This window comes from Dromaius novaehollandiae, chromosome Z, assembly GCF_036370855.1.
Source record: "Dromaius novaehollandiae isolate bDroNov1 chromosome Z, bDroNov1.hap1, whole genome shotgun sequence".
Taxonomy (NCBI): Eukaryota; Metazoa; Chordata; class Aves; order Casuariiformes; family Dromaiidae; genus Dromaius; species Dromaius novaehollandiae.
In genome coordinates, this window is record NC_088132.1 from 77350580 (window position 1) to 77365785 (window position 15206).

The window sequence follows — 15206 nt, forward strand, 5'->3', positions numbered from 1 at the left end:
ACAAATTTCTTCACTTTAAAGAAAATGCACATCTGTTCCTTTAACATTTTATAATTAGAAGACAGGCAGAAAGTGTTGGAACAGGGAAGTGCGTGTGAATGGGGGTTAGCATGCTGAGACACTGTATTTCAGCTGTGAAAATCAATACATGCTCTAGAGATAGGGCACTTGATCAGAAAGGATATTGCAAGATACAAAAGAGCAGATATGAAATACCATTCCTGTGAAGTTCATTTCTTGCTCTTATTACATCAGTTCAGCAGAAAATACGACGTGCATGAAACCATGGCAGTGCCAGCAATTTATTGTTGCTCTTCCAAGATTTTTAGATTTGCATGAAAGTTTAGCAGAATTATGCCTTGTGTTCCTTCTTTAACAAAAATGCAGAAGCTGGAGGCCTAGATAGTGCATTTCTGAAGAGTCTGTTGCATACCATTCTCTTCCCCCCCCCTCCTTTTGCCAATTAACACATCTGCAGTTCTGTATGACTCTGCCCAGAAAACAAGATTTTTGTTTCATCTAAGGAGGAGAAAGACTTCAGGATTTTTTTTCTTTTATTTCTCCTTTTGAGAAGACCTTTTGACTTTTTTTTTTTTTTTTTTTTTTTTTTTTTTTGGTGAGAAAAAGTAGAGAAAGAGAGAGAAAAAGATATTCAGAGGAGAAAAATGACCCAGGGAATGTTTTACCTCAGGAGACTATTCTCACACTGGGCTACTGAAGATGGGAGTTTGCTCTTTGTCTTTCTTGCTTTCTCATTTCTGGCTAGTAGTTGTGCACTGGCTCTGAAAAGTTTCACAAAAGCATCGTTATATAGAGGTTAAAAAAAAAAACGTTGATTTGAGATATTGGGTTTTTCCATCCAAAAAAAGATCCTTGCTTTTAAAAAATCACAGCCTGTTCTCATCAGGACTCAGCAACCCAGAAATGACTTTCTCTGTCACTATTTGTAACCTAATTGAAATAATTTCATGTTTCTTTTTTTTTTTCTTTCATTTTTCGTGTTGACAAAGAACTTATCACAGCATACAGAGTGATTTCAATTCTGTGAGGAAAGTAACCCTGTGTGAATGTAAGTTCTACTATTTATTAATTCTCTCCTTCAAAAAAAGTTTAGCCAGGCTTAATGTCATTATGAAGCTCCTGTGTGTGTGTGTGGGGGGGGGGACAAACAAACAAACAAACAAAAATGTACCTTATGTGTTGTGATAATAAAAGAAATTTTAAATAGTTTTTAACGTGTGATGTTCAGCCCCCATCGGTGAAACATTCTGTACCGGTAAAAGTTTATTTTCCTTCCTCTCCTGCTTTCCCAGTAAAAATCTCTCATGCTCCTCTGCCGACAGGACTGTGCTGGCAGGAGGCTGTGTCGGAGGCAGCCTTCAATTTACAGCCTCGTACCTAGCCCACTCCTGCAGCATAGCCACTTCCATGTGGCTCGTAGCAAAAGATATATTTAACTTAGAAAAATATCCCAGGGAGAAGGCAAGGAAGACAAGTGAGATAGCATATTCTGGCAATCATTCCAAAGCTGGTGTTAATGCCTTTGGATTGCAAAGTGGAGAATAAATAAATAGCTGAAGTGCTTTGCTGATTAATGCAAAGTAAATGACTCTCAACAACGAGGGTCAACGACTGCCACTGTTGCAGCTGTGATCGTCACACAGAATGTCCCCACTTCATCCGTCTAATGTCCTACACCTGCACACGGGCTATAAAGAGTCCCCAAAGTGCCTGCTGAGTCACAACGAATGGTGCTCGAATGGGAGGAGATGGATCAGTGCAACTGTCTGGGAAGTGACGCTTGTTGGAACACGTTTGGTTATCGTCCAGAGGGTACGGACAAAAGTCCTTCACCGCCAGTGCTGTCCTCACAGCTTCTCCATTTTGTCCCCCCCCTCCAGGTTTCTCTAGGGGACAAAATAAATTACTGGCCAAATTAAATCTAGCAAACGGAACACTTGCTTTTTGTAAATGCTTGTCAATAACAATATACTTATTTCATGTTTCTATTTGAACATAATCCTGGAGATTAGTAATTAGGAGGAAATCATAGGGCCTGATCTTATGCGATAGGGAAAGCATTATCATTCCTACTGTACAGATGGAAAGGAAATTGGAGAAGGTTCAGAAAAAGGGCTAAAAGGATAAGTCATGCCTTCTAAACATGGCTTATAGACAGCTCTGTCTACCTATCTTGTTAAAGAGCAGGCTAAGAGGTGATTTGATAGTAGTCAATGCATGCGGAAAATTTCTGAGAGAGGCCATTATACCCTGAAAAACATAGCATAGTTTCAGGGGCCAAAGACCTCAGTAGCATCCAGCACACCTGTAATGGCAAAACTAGAATAACTCAGAGTAATGATGGACTGACAATTATCTAATGTCATTTCATTTCCCCCCGTCCTACAAAAAACATGCTCAAATTCATCCACCAGATGAGTATTTGCTGTACAAAATAATGAGGGGAATTTACTAGTTACACTGGATCATCATAATACACTTTTCTGATCTTATAAATCTATCTGCATCTCAAGAATGATTTCTGCTCCTCTTTTTTTGCTTCTGTGCCCATGATATGGCGGTTCCCAGGATCTTATTTCAGAACATGCTGCCATTTTAAGAATGGAGAAATCTTAATTCTCACAGTAGCCACCATTGAAGATCAACATTCACAAGCATGCCCGGCCACTGCATGGGTAGGATTACTAACTGGGGACTGCCACATTCAGCCATTGCTTAAGGTGCCTACTAGTGATTTCATTCTGCAGTAACCAGTGCCATACAATCTAATCTGATTTTTAGATTATACACAAGTTAAAAGGCTTGGGAAATCAAGATGAAACAGGTAAACCTGAGCTGACTGTCCTTTAATTTTGGAGGTGTGTCTGCCACCCTGCAGTGTGTTACAAGGCACAATATAGAAAAAAAAAAAACCCAGGTTTTTAGCTTAAGCTGTAACATCTTGTGCTTTTATTGGGAACGGGAAGTTCTTAGTTCAGACCTCAGTGTCTTGGCCAGGATAGCATCTATCACATTTAGATACAGAGGCTTAACTCAGTGCATGGTCAGTCAACCATGAAGTTCATATTGGTTCTGGATATTAAGTTCCCAGGCACTCAAGGAGGCTTGTGTCTGTGGAGGTGCTTTGAGTCCATGCGTGGCGGTACTCAAGGGAGAACAAAGTACATTGGTGCACCACAGGCACCTCAGGTCCTAAGTACGGCCCCTTCTGTACCAAAATGGGCAGCATAGACCAGAAAGGCTGCTAAATCATAAGCACCAAAACAGAATGACAACAAGAAATGTGGCTATCACATAAATACTCTGAATTTTCAGAGCTGACCAACATTGTGTTATTTAGCACAAGATTCTGGTAATTCTGATACAGTGGGAAAAATCACAGTATTCAATGGCCCTTAAACTCCCCCCTCCATCTTTGCGATGGGGTCATCTTAACTTGTCGTACATAGGATTCGGAGGACCGTAATATAAAACACATAGAAGTAATGGCTGACTGTTAACAACCTTTTTGCTTCTGATGCTGTTAGCACTTCAATTGTTTGTCTGTGTCTTTGCCTCACTATTTATAGAAAGGTTCACAGTTCCTTTGCGGCTCCTGCTGTGTTACCATCACCCATTAAAGCTCCTTTGATATCTCTGAAAAGTGGGGATGTACCTGGCTCGTTCAGCACTGCAGGAGGCTGCGTTGCGCTGGGCATTTTCAGGCCGGTAAGAAGAGGATCGAAGCCTCTTCTCGCTGGTCGCCTAGGCAGATCAGGAAACCTCCCTGAAAATTCTCAAAAGCTTTGCATTGGCTTCAGCCATATTTGAAGAGAGGAGGATATGATTGACAGATGCTAACTGGGAAAAGGAAAAGAGCCCAAGTTTTCTACTAGGCAATTCACAGAACTCATGGGAAAAAAGAAGTGGCTAAGAGCATGCAAATCTAGGTAAAAATGAGCCAAGAAAATGGGAGGAAAGTTCTAGGAAGCCCATTTTACTGCCAAGGGGAAATAAGGTTATAAAATAAAAAAAGAGAACTGGACAGTGTCAGTAGAATGAACTCAGTATCTGAAAAAAAGTCCAGAGACCTAAGTAGTTATGAGTGCAGGTAGTAACAAGCAAAGCCGAGCAGTGTTTTAGAGAAAATCAGAGAGCAACAAGGCAGTCATAAAGGCCCAGGAGGACTAGAAAGTGCCAAACAGGCTATGACAAACTGCACCTAAACAGGAAAAGACAGTGGGCTCTAGCCAAGCGAGATTTCTGTAGGAGGTGGCTATTTTGCATCTGAGACATTCCTGAGATCTATTTTCCTAAGTTCTCACTATTACTGCAGTGAGTCTGAACCCAGCACAGATCTAACTGCCAGTAAATCCTTTAGCACCTTGCTTGTGTTGCCCAGAGCATTGCATCAGGTTCACAGAGGTCTGCACCAGGAACATGTGCAGGTGTTTCTAAAAGATGTTGTATGATATTATCCTTGACTGTTTATATATAAAACAAGTTCTATTGCCATGAGACACCGCTATCATGGCCACTAAGGTTTGAAACACCAGTATCTGCTGCTATTCTGGGCTGAGAGATGCCCTTTTCCAGCATTGATCTTGCCCAAGACGCAGTGGATTCACGTCGCTGTTCCTCCCACAGAAATCTGCAAACCCATCTGCATTATTTCAGCTGGTCACAGAGCAGATTTCCTTCTTCTGAGAGCACTACAGGGTATTCACAGAATGTTTTGCTGCTGCAGGATAAATTTTTGGATGGGTTCCTGCTCTCGCTGAAAAGTGGTTAAAAACATGCCAGACTGAAACAATACTAGACAAGTTAGAGAATTCAGCTCTCAGTTTGAAAACATAGCACTCTGATGAACAGCTAGAGATTACAGATATGTATCCACTTGAGGGCATTGTTATGGCCTAGTTAAACTGAAATAAATTGCACACTTTTAGACTTGCAAGTTTTCTAGTGGGAATACTTCAGGGTAGAAACATGTTCTAAATATTGGCCTAAATGGGAGGGTAGGACCCAAGTGAAAATCATTGATCAGCTTTGGAATGAAACATTGTTGTTTAAATATGAATGGGTTTACAAATGAGAATTCTACAATACGGAGCTCTATTTTTTTATTATTATTATCATAATAAACAAACAAAAAAACCTACTGAGCATGATAATTGGAATATACTTCATTGTGCTCTGCAAATTCAACTGAGTAAGGTAAAGGACATGGAATGGGGAAGTACATTTGTCATTTAAAGAGGCACCTCCAAAAGCTATAGCAGTGTAAGTTTAAGTGTCACATTCCAAAATGTGTTAGAGAAAGAAAACATGCATTGATGTACATATATGGCTACAGAGTCTACATGTATAACTATAAGTACTTTGTTTAAGAAAATATTTTCCCTGGAATCTTGATGAAGAATAGTTTTCTTAATGGTATTTTACATGGAAATTTTGTTTTAATGTATGTTTCTTGTTCCAGAACTGGAAAGAAAAGAAAAAAAAAAAAGTGAAATTTTTCATTTTGGAATTGAAACACTTGTTCCAACCTGCAATTCTCCTTCCCCATCAGTAACTTTGGAATGAAATTTGTTTGAGATTAAGGGAGGGAAAGGCAGAAGCAGAAGGAGTTTTCTTTAACTTTCAGTATTTTCTACCAAAAAAATTATTCTCCCTTTAAAAAAAAAATCTCTCCTCTATCCTCTTTCTTTCACACTTACTCATTCACATACACTCTTTTGAACCACAGGTATTGTATAAGAATAAAACATATAGGGAGAGTACTATTATTTCATTATGCAACTTGTTTAAAAGTAGTAGTCTAAATAGCAGAAATTTGCTGGTATTTCAAACCCTTCAGTAAAAAGCCTGCATATAAGGTGAGAAATACTGATCTTACAGTGTTGAACACTGAAAAATGAAGTCATGGACATATATTAATCCAGCCATCCACACCCACTTATGAAGTAACATCCTGTTCCTTGTACCTGGCCACATGGATGAACAGCGCCATAAAGTGCTGCATAATAAAAACAGCAGTGGAAATGTTTGGAATAGCGACCTGAAACTTGGAATAGCTTCCTGCAGTTTTATTCTCCAGCTATGATATCGTGCAACTTATTTCCTTCCTTTTGGAGAAAACCGGCTGCGAACAGGTTAATCCCGGAGCACTGTGTCGCACCTGCAATTGCCAGGCTCTGCCGAGCTCCCAGCAGACAGGCTGCAGCCCCGCTGATGTAATGTCGCTTGGCTTCACATTAACTTTCCTCTTTGTGCTGCATGTACGTACTCACTTTATTACAAGGGAGAAAGATAACCCATTTCCAATCCATCTATCCCAATACCATAAGAAGCTGAGGCAATAACAATTATCTCTATCCTTACATTTTCTCTCTTCTCTGGATAGTTCTTGTACAGTAATGAATTGTAACAGCTCCTTCACACAGACTTCTCTCCCATATAATTAATGTCCTAAGATATTCTATTTACTGGTGAAGCAGTTTGAATCAAGAAGTGATTACTTTTGAAGTAAACAGAGCTGGTAACCACATTCCACAAAGACGACAGCAGTTTCCCTTAAAAAAAAAAAGAAAAAAATAAAATCTTTGCAAAACCATGCTCTTTGCATTAGGGTATTTTACCTGTACACAGTCTCCTTCCAACAATCACCACCACTTTTTTCTTTCATATTTTTTGTACTGTTAGTAGAACAGGGAGTGTCTTAATCAACAGGCTGTTTTTGAACCCTGGATATTCAGAGATTGATTTAGAATACATTTTTCTTGTCCAAATACTTCAGAGTGAAATATTTTCAGTCTTGAGTATATGAAATGATACACTTAATCCTCATACGGAAATCAAGTGGTAGACACAAAATGAGCATGCACACAAAGTGAGACAACCAATGCTAACTAGTTCTAGTAAAGGAATTTAATGTATATGAAAGAAAACATTAAGGAAGGAATGCCTGACACTTGCTGTTACAAGCAAAACCTCCTGTTTCGTCTCATGTATTTACAACACTAGGTGTTACCACGCTACATTGTGCTTCAGGTATATAAAGCCCTAGCCAGTTCTTTGAGAAATTCAGGGCTGTGTTTCTTCCCAGTCTTACCTATAACTTAGCCAATTTCCTGGAAAATAAGGGCAATTGTCCCTGCCTCCCAACCAGGAACAGAAATATGCCATATGCTAGCATGAGCTGTAACAACTGGGCTGTTGCAGGTCCTCTGCTGTCTGCCTGCACAATTGCATCTGATCTGAATGTGCTGTTGTGAAATCCCCAAACTAGTCACCTCTTCCACTGTCCCTGTGCCTACAAGCTCCTATTAGCACTTTTGCTGGCAGTTCAGCTTAGGAAAATTCAGTCACCCAACAGAAATGCTTAGGCTCCTACCCAGATAACGCAAAGCGAGATGTTTCGCTAGCATGCCATGGATCACTTTCCAGAGGCGCCGAACCCTCTCTGTGCATTGTGCAGAGAGCCCATGCATCTAACTCACATGCACCAAAGCGTCCTGTTGATGCCAAGCGCCTACGTATCAGATGCTGAAAAATCTAAATTAGGCTTCTGCAATAAACCATCCAAGTGTAGTTTGGATATGCTATCAGGATCAGTGCTCGCTTTCTCAGGCATCATAGGAACTAAAACAGGTGCCTGTATTAGACCCTCTAAATATGCTCGGAGGTCAAAATAAGGAAGTGTAAATGAATTGCCCATATTATCGGGAGCTGTATTTGCTTTCTGTTTTGAGCTCTTTACATTTGTTGATCACTTTGAATCCTCTGCAGCTCACAGATGGATCTCTTCTCAGTAAGGACACTCCTATGCTCATAACAGAGGACATTTTCATCACATTCACGACAAACAAAGCATGCAGTAAGCCTCATCAATATCATTATCAAATAGCACTATCAAAAGTACTGTGTCTTCCTGATATCCTTCCCACCCTATGCCCTTCATTAACTTGCAACTTTATCTGCCATCAAGATCTTTGGAAATTCTTGGCACCCACACTTTAAAATTCATCTCTAGAGTTTTGTGGAAGATCATTTATTCCAATATCCTTGTTCCAGTAACAGATCTATTAGGGAAAGATAACCAAGAGGAATAACTAATGAACTAGACTTCCACACAATAAAAAAGGAACTGCCTTCTAGCAATGATTTCTGTAAAAGTTTGCTAGCAGCAAACTGATTTTTGGAGAAAACCTGTACAGCAGAGTTATACCTGTGTATGATGGGCTGGAGATCTTCTCTGGACATTCAGTAGGGAGAAGCCTCAACAAGTGTGAAGGAGAACAGGCAATCATGTATATGCATTTTTGAACTAATGGGAGGCTGTAACCTCGTAGTTTCATAAGAAGATGCCTTCGTTCCTAAAACATGGGCTAGACATCATCAAGTCTAAGGAAGTGTTCATGAACGCAGAACTATCATCACTGGGATCTACGCAAGGACTTTCAAAATTGAGGTTATGAACTGCTGCAACTTAAGCTAAATACAGTGCAAGTCCCGTAGGTGGTAGTGGTAGGAGACCCATATGTTTCCTTGCTCACATGCAGATGGAATATGTAATAGACACTGAACAGCTGAAGATGTGAAATTTCAACTCCTTTTCTCCTAAATCTTGTGAGAATGCTTACACAGTTCCAGTGCCAAAAACTGCAGTGCTAATGTAGATCTAGTCTTCATCAAAATATAAATACTAATTATGTCCCCTAACGAGAAAATTAGCCCAGTATTGCAACACTTTTCTTTTTTTGCATCCCAGACAAATTATTTACCCATTCAGTATCTATGCAGTCTCAACAAAATGCATATATTCTTTGTTAAATAGGATTACAAATTCTTCCTTCTAATGTATAAGTGAAGCTCAAGTATATAGCTGAGTTTCAGGTACATAATGTTTAGCACTGCATTCTTCTTCACTGATAAGATTCATTAATATGATAAAGAAACCCCCTCATTATTTTACAACAATGTCACCTATTTATATTCTTTTACAAGATCACAGCACAACTACGTATTTATTTATCATTTGTAATTGCCGTTACTTTGGAAATAATTATATTTCCCTGTACAAAAGTCTTCTCAACTGCTTTTCTGGCATATGGCTCTGTGGAATCTGGGACCTTATAAAATTCTGCATTGTATAAGTTGACACAAAGCCACATTTGATCTTCAGTTATTGCTATGTACAGACCCTGCCTGAGTACTACACTTACTCTCTCTGATATTCATGTACCACTAGATAGAATGGTTCACTGTTTATTCCAATTGCCTCTAAATACTTTGCTACATCAACTGTAATCTTGGGTTAAAGAAAAAAACTTTTAAAAACATTTTTAGAATTTAGCTCATATGCCTTATTGTTAGTTTCAAAGTCTGTGGAGGCTTTTTTTTTTTTTTTAAATAACATGGGGATTTAGATTCTCTCAGTAGATGGCATACACTATTCTGTCTTGTAAAAATAGTGGAGAAGTGTCTTCCTGGTAGTTACAAGGTATGAAAAAACACAAAACAGAACTTCTCAAGTCCTTTGAATTCTGACACAGGTTCATGTAAGATTTTTGTTTAGCAGCTTACTGAATAAAATTTTTTTTTTCCTTTTTGGAAGATAAAGCACTACAATTTTTGTAGTGGGATTTGATTGTTAATAAATGCATGAGACTCATATGGAATTATTATTCTGTGCTGTTATTTACTTATTTCCATTTGAAGAACATTGTAGTTCAAAGTTCAGACAAGAGATGAAAAAGCAGAACATCTGTGTATTTTTCTTTCATTTACAATTCAATTCTTCTGTGTTTTTTTTTAACATCATCTTAAATGAATCATAAGCAAATAAATACATGAACAAAGGGGAACAAAGTAAGTGATGCTTAATGCTGGAGATCTTTGTCCAACTGTATGCAGAAAATGCCCTATTAAAGGAGTAACAGAATGAATCTTATTGTTCCCCCCACTTAACAAAAGGTATTGTATTAGTTGAGCATCTGCAGAGCAAAACTACTTGCAACCCTTTGGGGTAGATAAACTCAATAAGGAGGTTGGATGAAATATTTGTTAGGGATCAAAAATGAGTTTCTGTAACATTTGTAAGAAGAATGAAGACTTTTGAGGAAAGATTGTTGTATGGTGAAGATGATGAGATGCGAAACAGAACTTTCCTCATTTCCTGCCTTTAGAAGAAACCTCCCATGTGATTTTACAAAAGCAGCCTTTCACTGTCTGACCTTTTAGTTTCCTACTTGCAAATAAATTATAGTATCATTTCCTTTTCCTTTCTGTCTTTACACAGAGAAATTTTTCAGACACTGTCTGTCTCAATAAATGTTTGTATAATGCTTAGGAGTATTATGGTATTCCTTTGAGAGTTATTTCTACTGCAAAACAAACTAAGAACAAACAGGAAAATCTACTCAGAGTTGGCATGGCTAAGGAAAGCCTGCTCTGCAGACCCTTGCAGGGAGGCATAAGGTCCATATTAACCTCTTCAGAGACATCTATGTCAGAAACTGCTCTTAGGAGTGTACTATCTGAAAACCTTGCAGGATTTCAACAAATGTCATTAACATCCTTCATTTATGATTCATGTTTTCATCTTGTCCATGGACAACTATGTACATTTTTTTGTGGTCGGTTTTTCTTTTCTTTTTCTTTTTTTGGAAGGGTTGGCAGGCTAAACAGGTTCTCTGTTTTTTAGTTTTATTAATTATATTCCTCAGTGTGCATACTATTCCAGGTTTATGCTAGAAAATGTGTAGCGCATTTGGGTGCCAAACATGGTGAAGCCCTTAACTTTTTTCAAAATATTTTTGTTTCGTTGGTCATTTTTCGCATTATCTGAGACCACACTCTGAAAAGTCTTTCTCAGACACAACCAATCTCCAAGCACATTACAGTATAGGAGAAGTCATCGAACACAGTCTCCACCCTTATGCTCTTTGGCTGCTCATTTAGCTTATATTGAACTCATGGATTTTATCCTGAATGCTTTCAAAAGTCCTAAGTTTGTTTGTTAAGGAAGGCAAGGTAGAACAGAACACAGAGGACAATTTGGATGTTTCCACAGTAGGAAATGTAGCTACTGCTGAGCAAGTAGAGGGCAGCATGCTGCATCAGTCAGACTTTCCTGCATCAAACTAGTCCATTTCTAGGTCAGATGTATTTATTTCTATAATCTGGACTGCAGATGGGAGTTATTTGAAGAGAGAGATCATTGTCTACCAGTATGGAAGTTCCTTAGCCAACCTCAGGAGTACTGATATATGAAGGTTTCACATCCCAGAGGAGCCCAGGAGCACTTTTAGACTCCAGTTGACTGGTAAGTCTTCCACAAGTGCCTGTGAGAAAGCTGTAAGTTTGGGATACAAGATCTTACCTTCAGGTTTTGTAGACTGCCTCTGCTACAGCTGTTTACTGAGGCATACTAGTGGCAATTTTCCAGAAGGAGCAATCCTCACTAAGCATTGCCTGTGTTGCTCTAAAATGGACTCTGTCCCTGCACAGAAAGGAAGCAGCACAAATGTCTTGGTAGCAACACTGCACATAAACTACAGTTATATCTTGGCTGCTCTAGTTTAATGTCCCAGATTAGTTTTCTTCTGGAAAACTGGCACCTAGACACTGGAGAAAATTCACTGAATTAGGAGAAATCTCTGCCCAGTGACTTCCTGGTCCCACAGAGTCAATGGGAGAAGTACAGGTCAATGCAGTAGGAGCTTTATCAGTAGCACGCACATATGTGCATGGATATATAGGCAGGCTCCTGTGCATAGCTGCAGCCAAACATTCGGCCCAGAGCCCTTTCTTTCCAGAGGGCTCTACCAGCTGTGCCAAATGGGACCCTCCCCTTGGTTGTGCCAGCAGGAACCACGCTGAGACTGTCCCAGCTGGAAGCCACCCTCAGCATCTATTACAACGCTGCAGCTGTGTTAATAATGTTTGGTGACTCCTTTGTTTCCAGTTTCAAGCTGAAATGTGCAATCTGTACAGGATATTGGCTTATTTCTAAATCCCAGTGGATGAATGTTCCATATCTTAATAAATTATTTGTGGAATATAAAACCTAGCTGTAAATTAAGGCCTCTGTTCTGATGTGAGTTTATCTTGGATAATGCTGACACTCGCTGGAGGGCTCAGATAGTTTGTGAGCTATATTGGATTTGTCCCTTCCCTCCTCGCACTGAACCATCAAAAACTGGCAAGCTTGATTTTGGACACTCTGAAAGCATCGTCAAAACACTGGATATCAGGAAGCAAAGAATTTTTAACCTTCTGAAATAATTTTCTCTAAATGCTATCTGAAGTACCCATGTCACAGGGAAGTAGATCTCCCTCTTGTTCATGAAATGCATAGCTAAAGGAACTGTCCAAAGGTATGTAACTCCATTTTATTATTGTTAGATAAGTACAGGAGCTGTAGCTTGAATAAGCCCAAGCCTTAAGGTCTGATTCAAAACTTAGTGGAGGTAAAAGAAGTTTTACCTATCATCTCAAAATGTTCTGGATTAGACTGAATTTGGACCAAAGCATTAGACTGAAGAACATATTGTAACATTTGTTAATTATGCAGTGGCTAAAGTCATCTCTACTACCTGTAAGACTTTGCTAACACTAGAGTTCAGATGAAGAATGAAAGCATGGAGACAAATTGGGATTTCAAACATACCAGTTTCAATTTGTTCAAATGAGATGAGGGAAGGAATTCAACATATTTATTTGATTATGATTCTTGGGATTGAAAACCTTAGGAGGTTAATCTCTTTTCTTCCCCCTTTCTCATCTTCTGTTGTCATTACTAGCAGAAAGAGGAATTATTCTAAGTCTAATGAAAGAAAATGATTCACATTTCTCTTTGACAGAAAATGGCCCATCCACATTCCCCTACTGCCCTATGAAAAGCAATCTCTTTCTGCAAATTCTGTATTTTTCATTAGCTTGACACCTAAAAAAACCCCTGACTTAAATTCAAACATTTTAATTAAGCAATTTGTTTCACATTTCCCACTTCAGCACTTCTGGGGAGCTCTGTGTCTCAGTCTCCTCTATAGTTCAAACCTCAGAGCTGGACTATGTCCCTATGATGAGCAATAGCCATAATGCAAATAACACTAACCAGAACTGGATGTGACCTTGTATAATGGAAGGTGTCAGCAGACCTAAAAGTCTGGCCTGGAAAGAAGTGGTTACAGCAGTTATCAAGACAACAAAGTATTTGTTGTATGTATCTCAAAGTATCTCAAAGTATTTTCAGGTAACATTTGGATAAAAAGTTAAAATCAAAAACAACAACAACAAAAAACCCCTATCTGCTTTGCTTCTTCATGAAGATTTCCTGTGGGAATGGGAGGAAACACATCACCCCTTTTTATTATTATTATTTTTAGTAGTGAATCTAATGTTCAACATTCTGTTCCTCATGGGATTTGGGAGTTTCCCATCCTGTCCTGCCTGAGATCTTAAAGTGCAAATGTACTCTATAAAATGAACAAGAAACAATAAAACACCCATTTACAGCAAGCTTTTTAGCCTACTGCAATGAGATATTGATAGTACAGTTTATATGCAAATGTCCTTATTGGCATCTGAAATATAACATCTGACCAAGCTCAGCAACCTATATTTAGGCTTCAAATCTTCCCACCTTCTGGTGTTTACAAGTGCAACTGGAAACTTAGCTATAAATATTGAACAGCATCTAAATGTTCAGAAAAATAAAAGGCTCAGGGGAGAGCTTTAACTATTCATACTTCATGGAAAAGATGGTTTTATCAATAGAATTAGAAGGTGCAGTAACAGCTAGATGCAGGATATCCTTAACACTTACTTTAATATTATTCAAGTGGCAATATCTAGGGATGAATCTTCAAGTGGTGAATCTCAAAGGGCTGGGATTCATCCTATCCAACTTTCACCACACAATTAAAAGACCTATGCTGTCTCTACAGATAATAAAGGCAGAAGCTCTGGAGACCTATTCACCCCATCCTGCAGTTGACTTAGACTAGATATACAAATTTTAGATGGCTGAAGTTAGGGAAAACAGATACTACTTTAACAGGTAAAAACAAGAGTCTCTAGGCTCCAAAGGCCTCTGCTACCATCCCCGCAGAGAGGAAGGATCCACAGCTCAGTGCCTTCAGCATCTCATCATAGGTTACACCTATCACCTACCACCATACAACTGGAACTGCACACCTTCTGGCCCTGGTATAACTCTGAAGAGACAGCAGCAGAGAGGAAAACTAATTCTGCACAGAGATCCTGAACTCTCCTTTGCCATGAAAAACAAGAGCCTTCCCCACACACCCTGCTCACCACTTCCTCAACCTCCCTCGGGAAAGCTCTGGTGTCAATCTGAATTTAGAAATCCAGGTTTTTCCCCCAACCCGGTAACCAGGGAAGCCCTTTCTACACATCCTTCCTCCTCAGCTTGACCTATGAAGAGTGTACGGCTGGGTCCCTGCCCTGCTATCACCTTCTCCATCAGCTGATGGCCTGATTAGTCTTCTTCCAGGTGACCAGAGATCCCTACCAGGTGATGCAGTTGCCAGGGCAACCACTTCCCTGACAACCCAGTTGTTCTTGTTAGGAGAAAGCTTATTATGTTAGATGCTTTTGTCTGAATGGAGGACCATCTCTACTTAATGATCCTCCGTTATTAAGCTTGTGCTTCTTCCTTTCCTCTGCTCAGTCCAACATGAAAGGAGGGGGGAAAAAGTGCCAGAAAAGGTAGAAGGCTCAACATCCAAATGGAGCTGTCATTTTAAGATCCATTCAAGAACTCGTAGCCACAGGCAGTATCCATAGGTTACACAGACGGTGTCATAAATTGTGACTTCATTCCTATCAAAGGCAGAACGTTGAAATTTGATAAAAGGAAATACACAGCACAAAATTAGTCTGCATAGCTCATTCCCACAAGATGTCTTTGTGTCCAGGAGCTCAGCAACATTCAACTCAAGATTTTATTTAAATAAGGCATTCATTACTATAATATATAAAATAATATGACAAATTTTTATGTGATACATACATAAGAAGACATAATGAAAGAAATTAAACAAGAAACTCAGATAAAACTGGCTGACATGCAACTGAGAGGTGAGTAGGAAGAAAGTTTCCATATGGAAAGGCTACCTCTGTTTCCCCTGCTACAGCTTTTCAGATGCCTTCATCTGAGGCATCTGGTATTCACT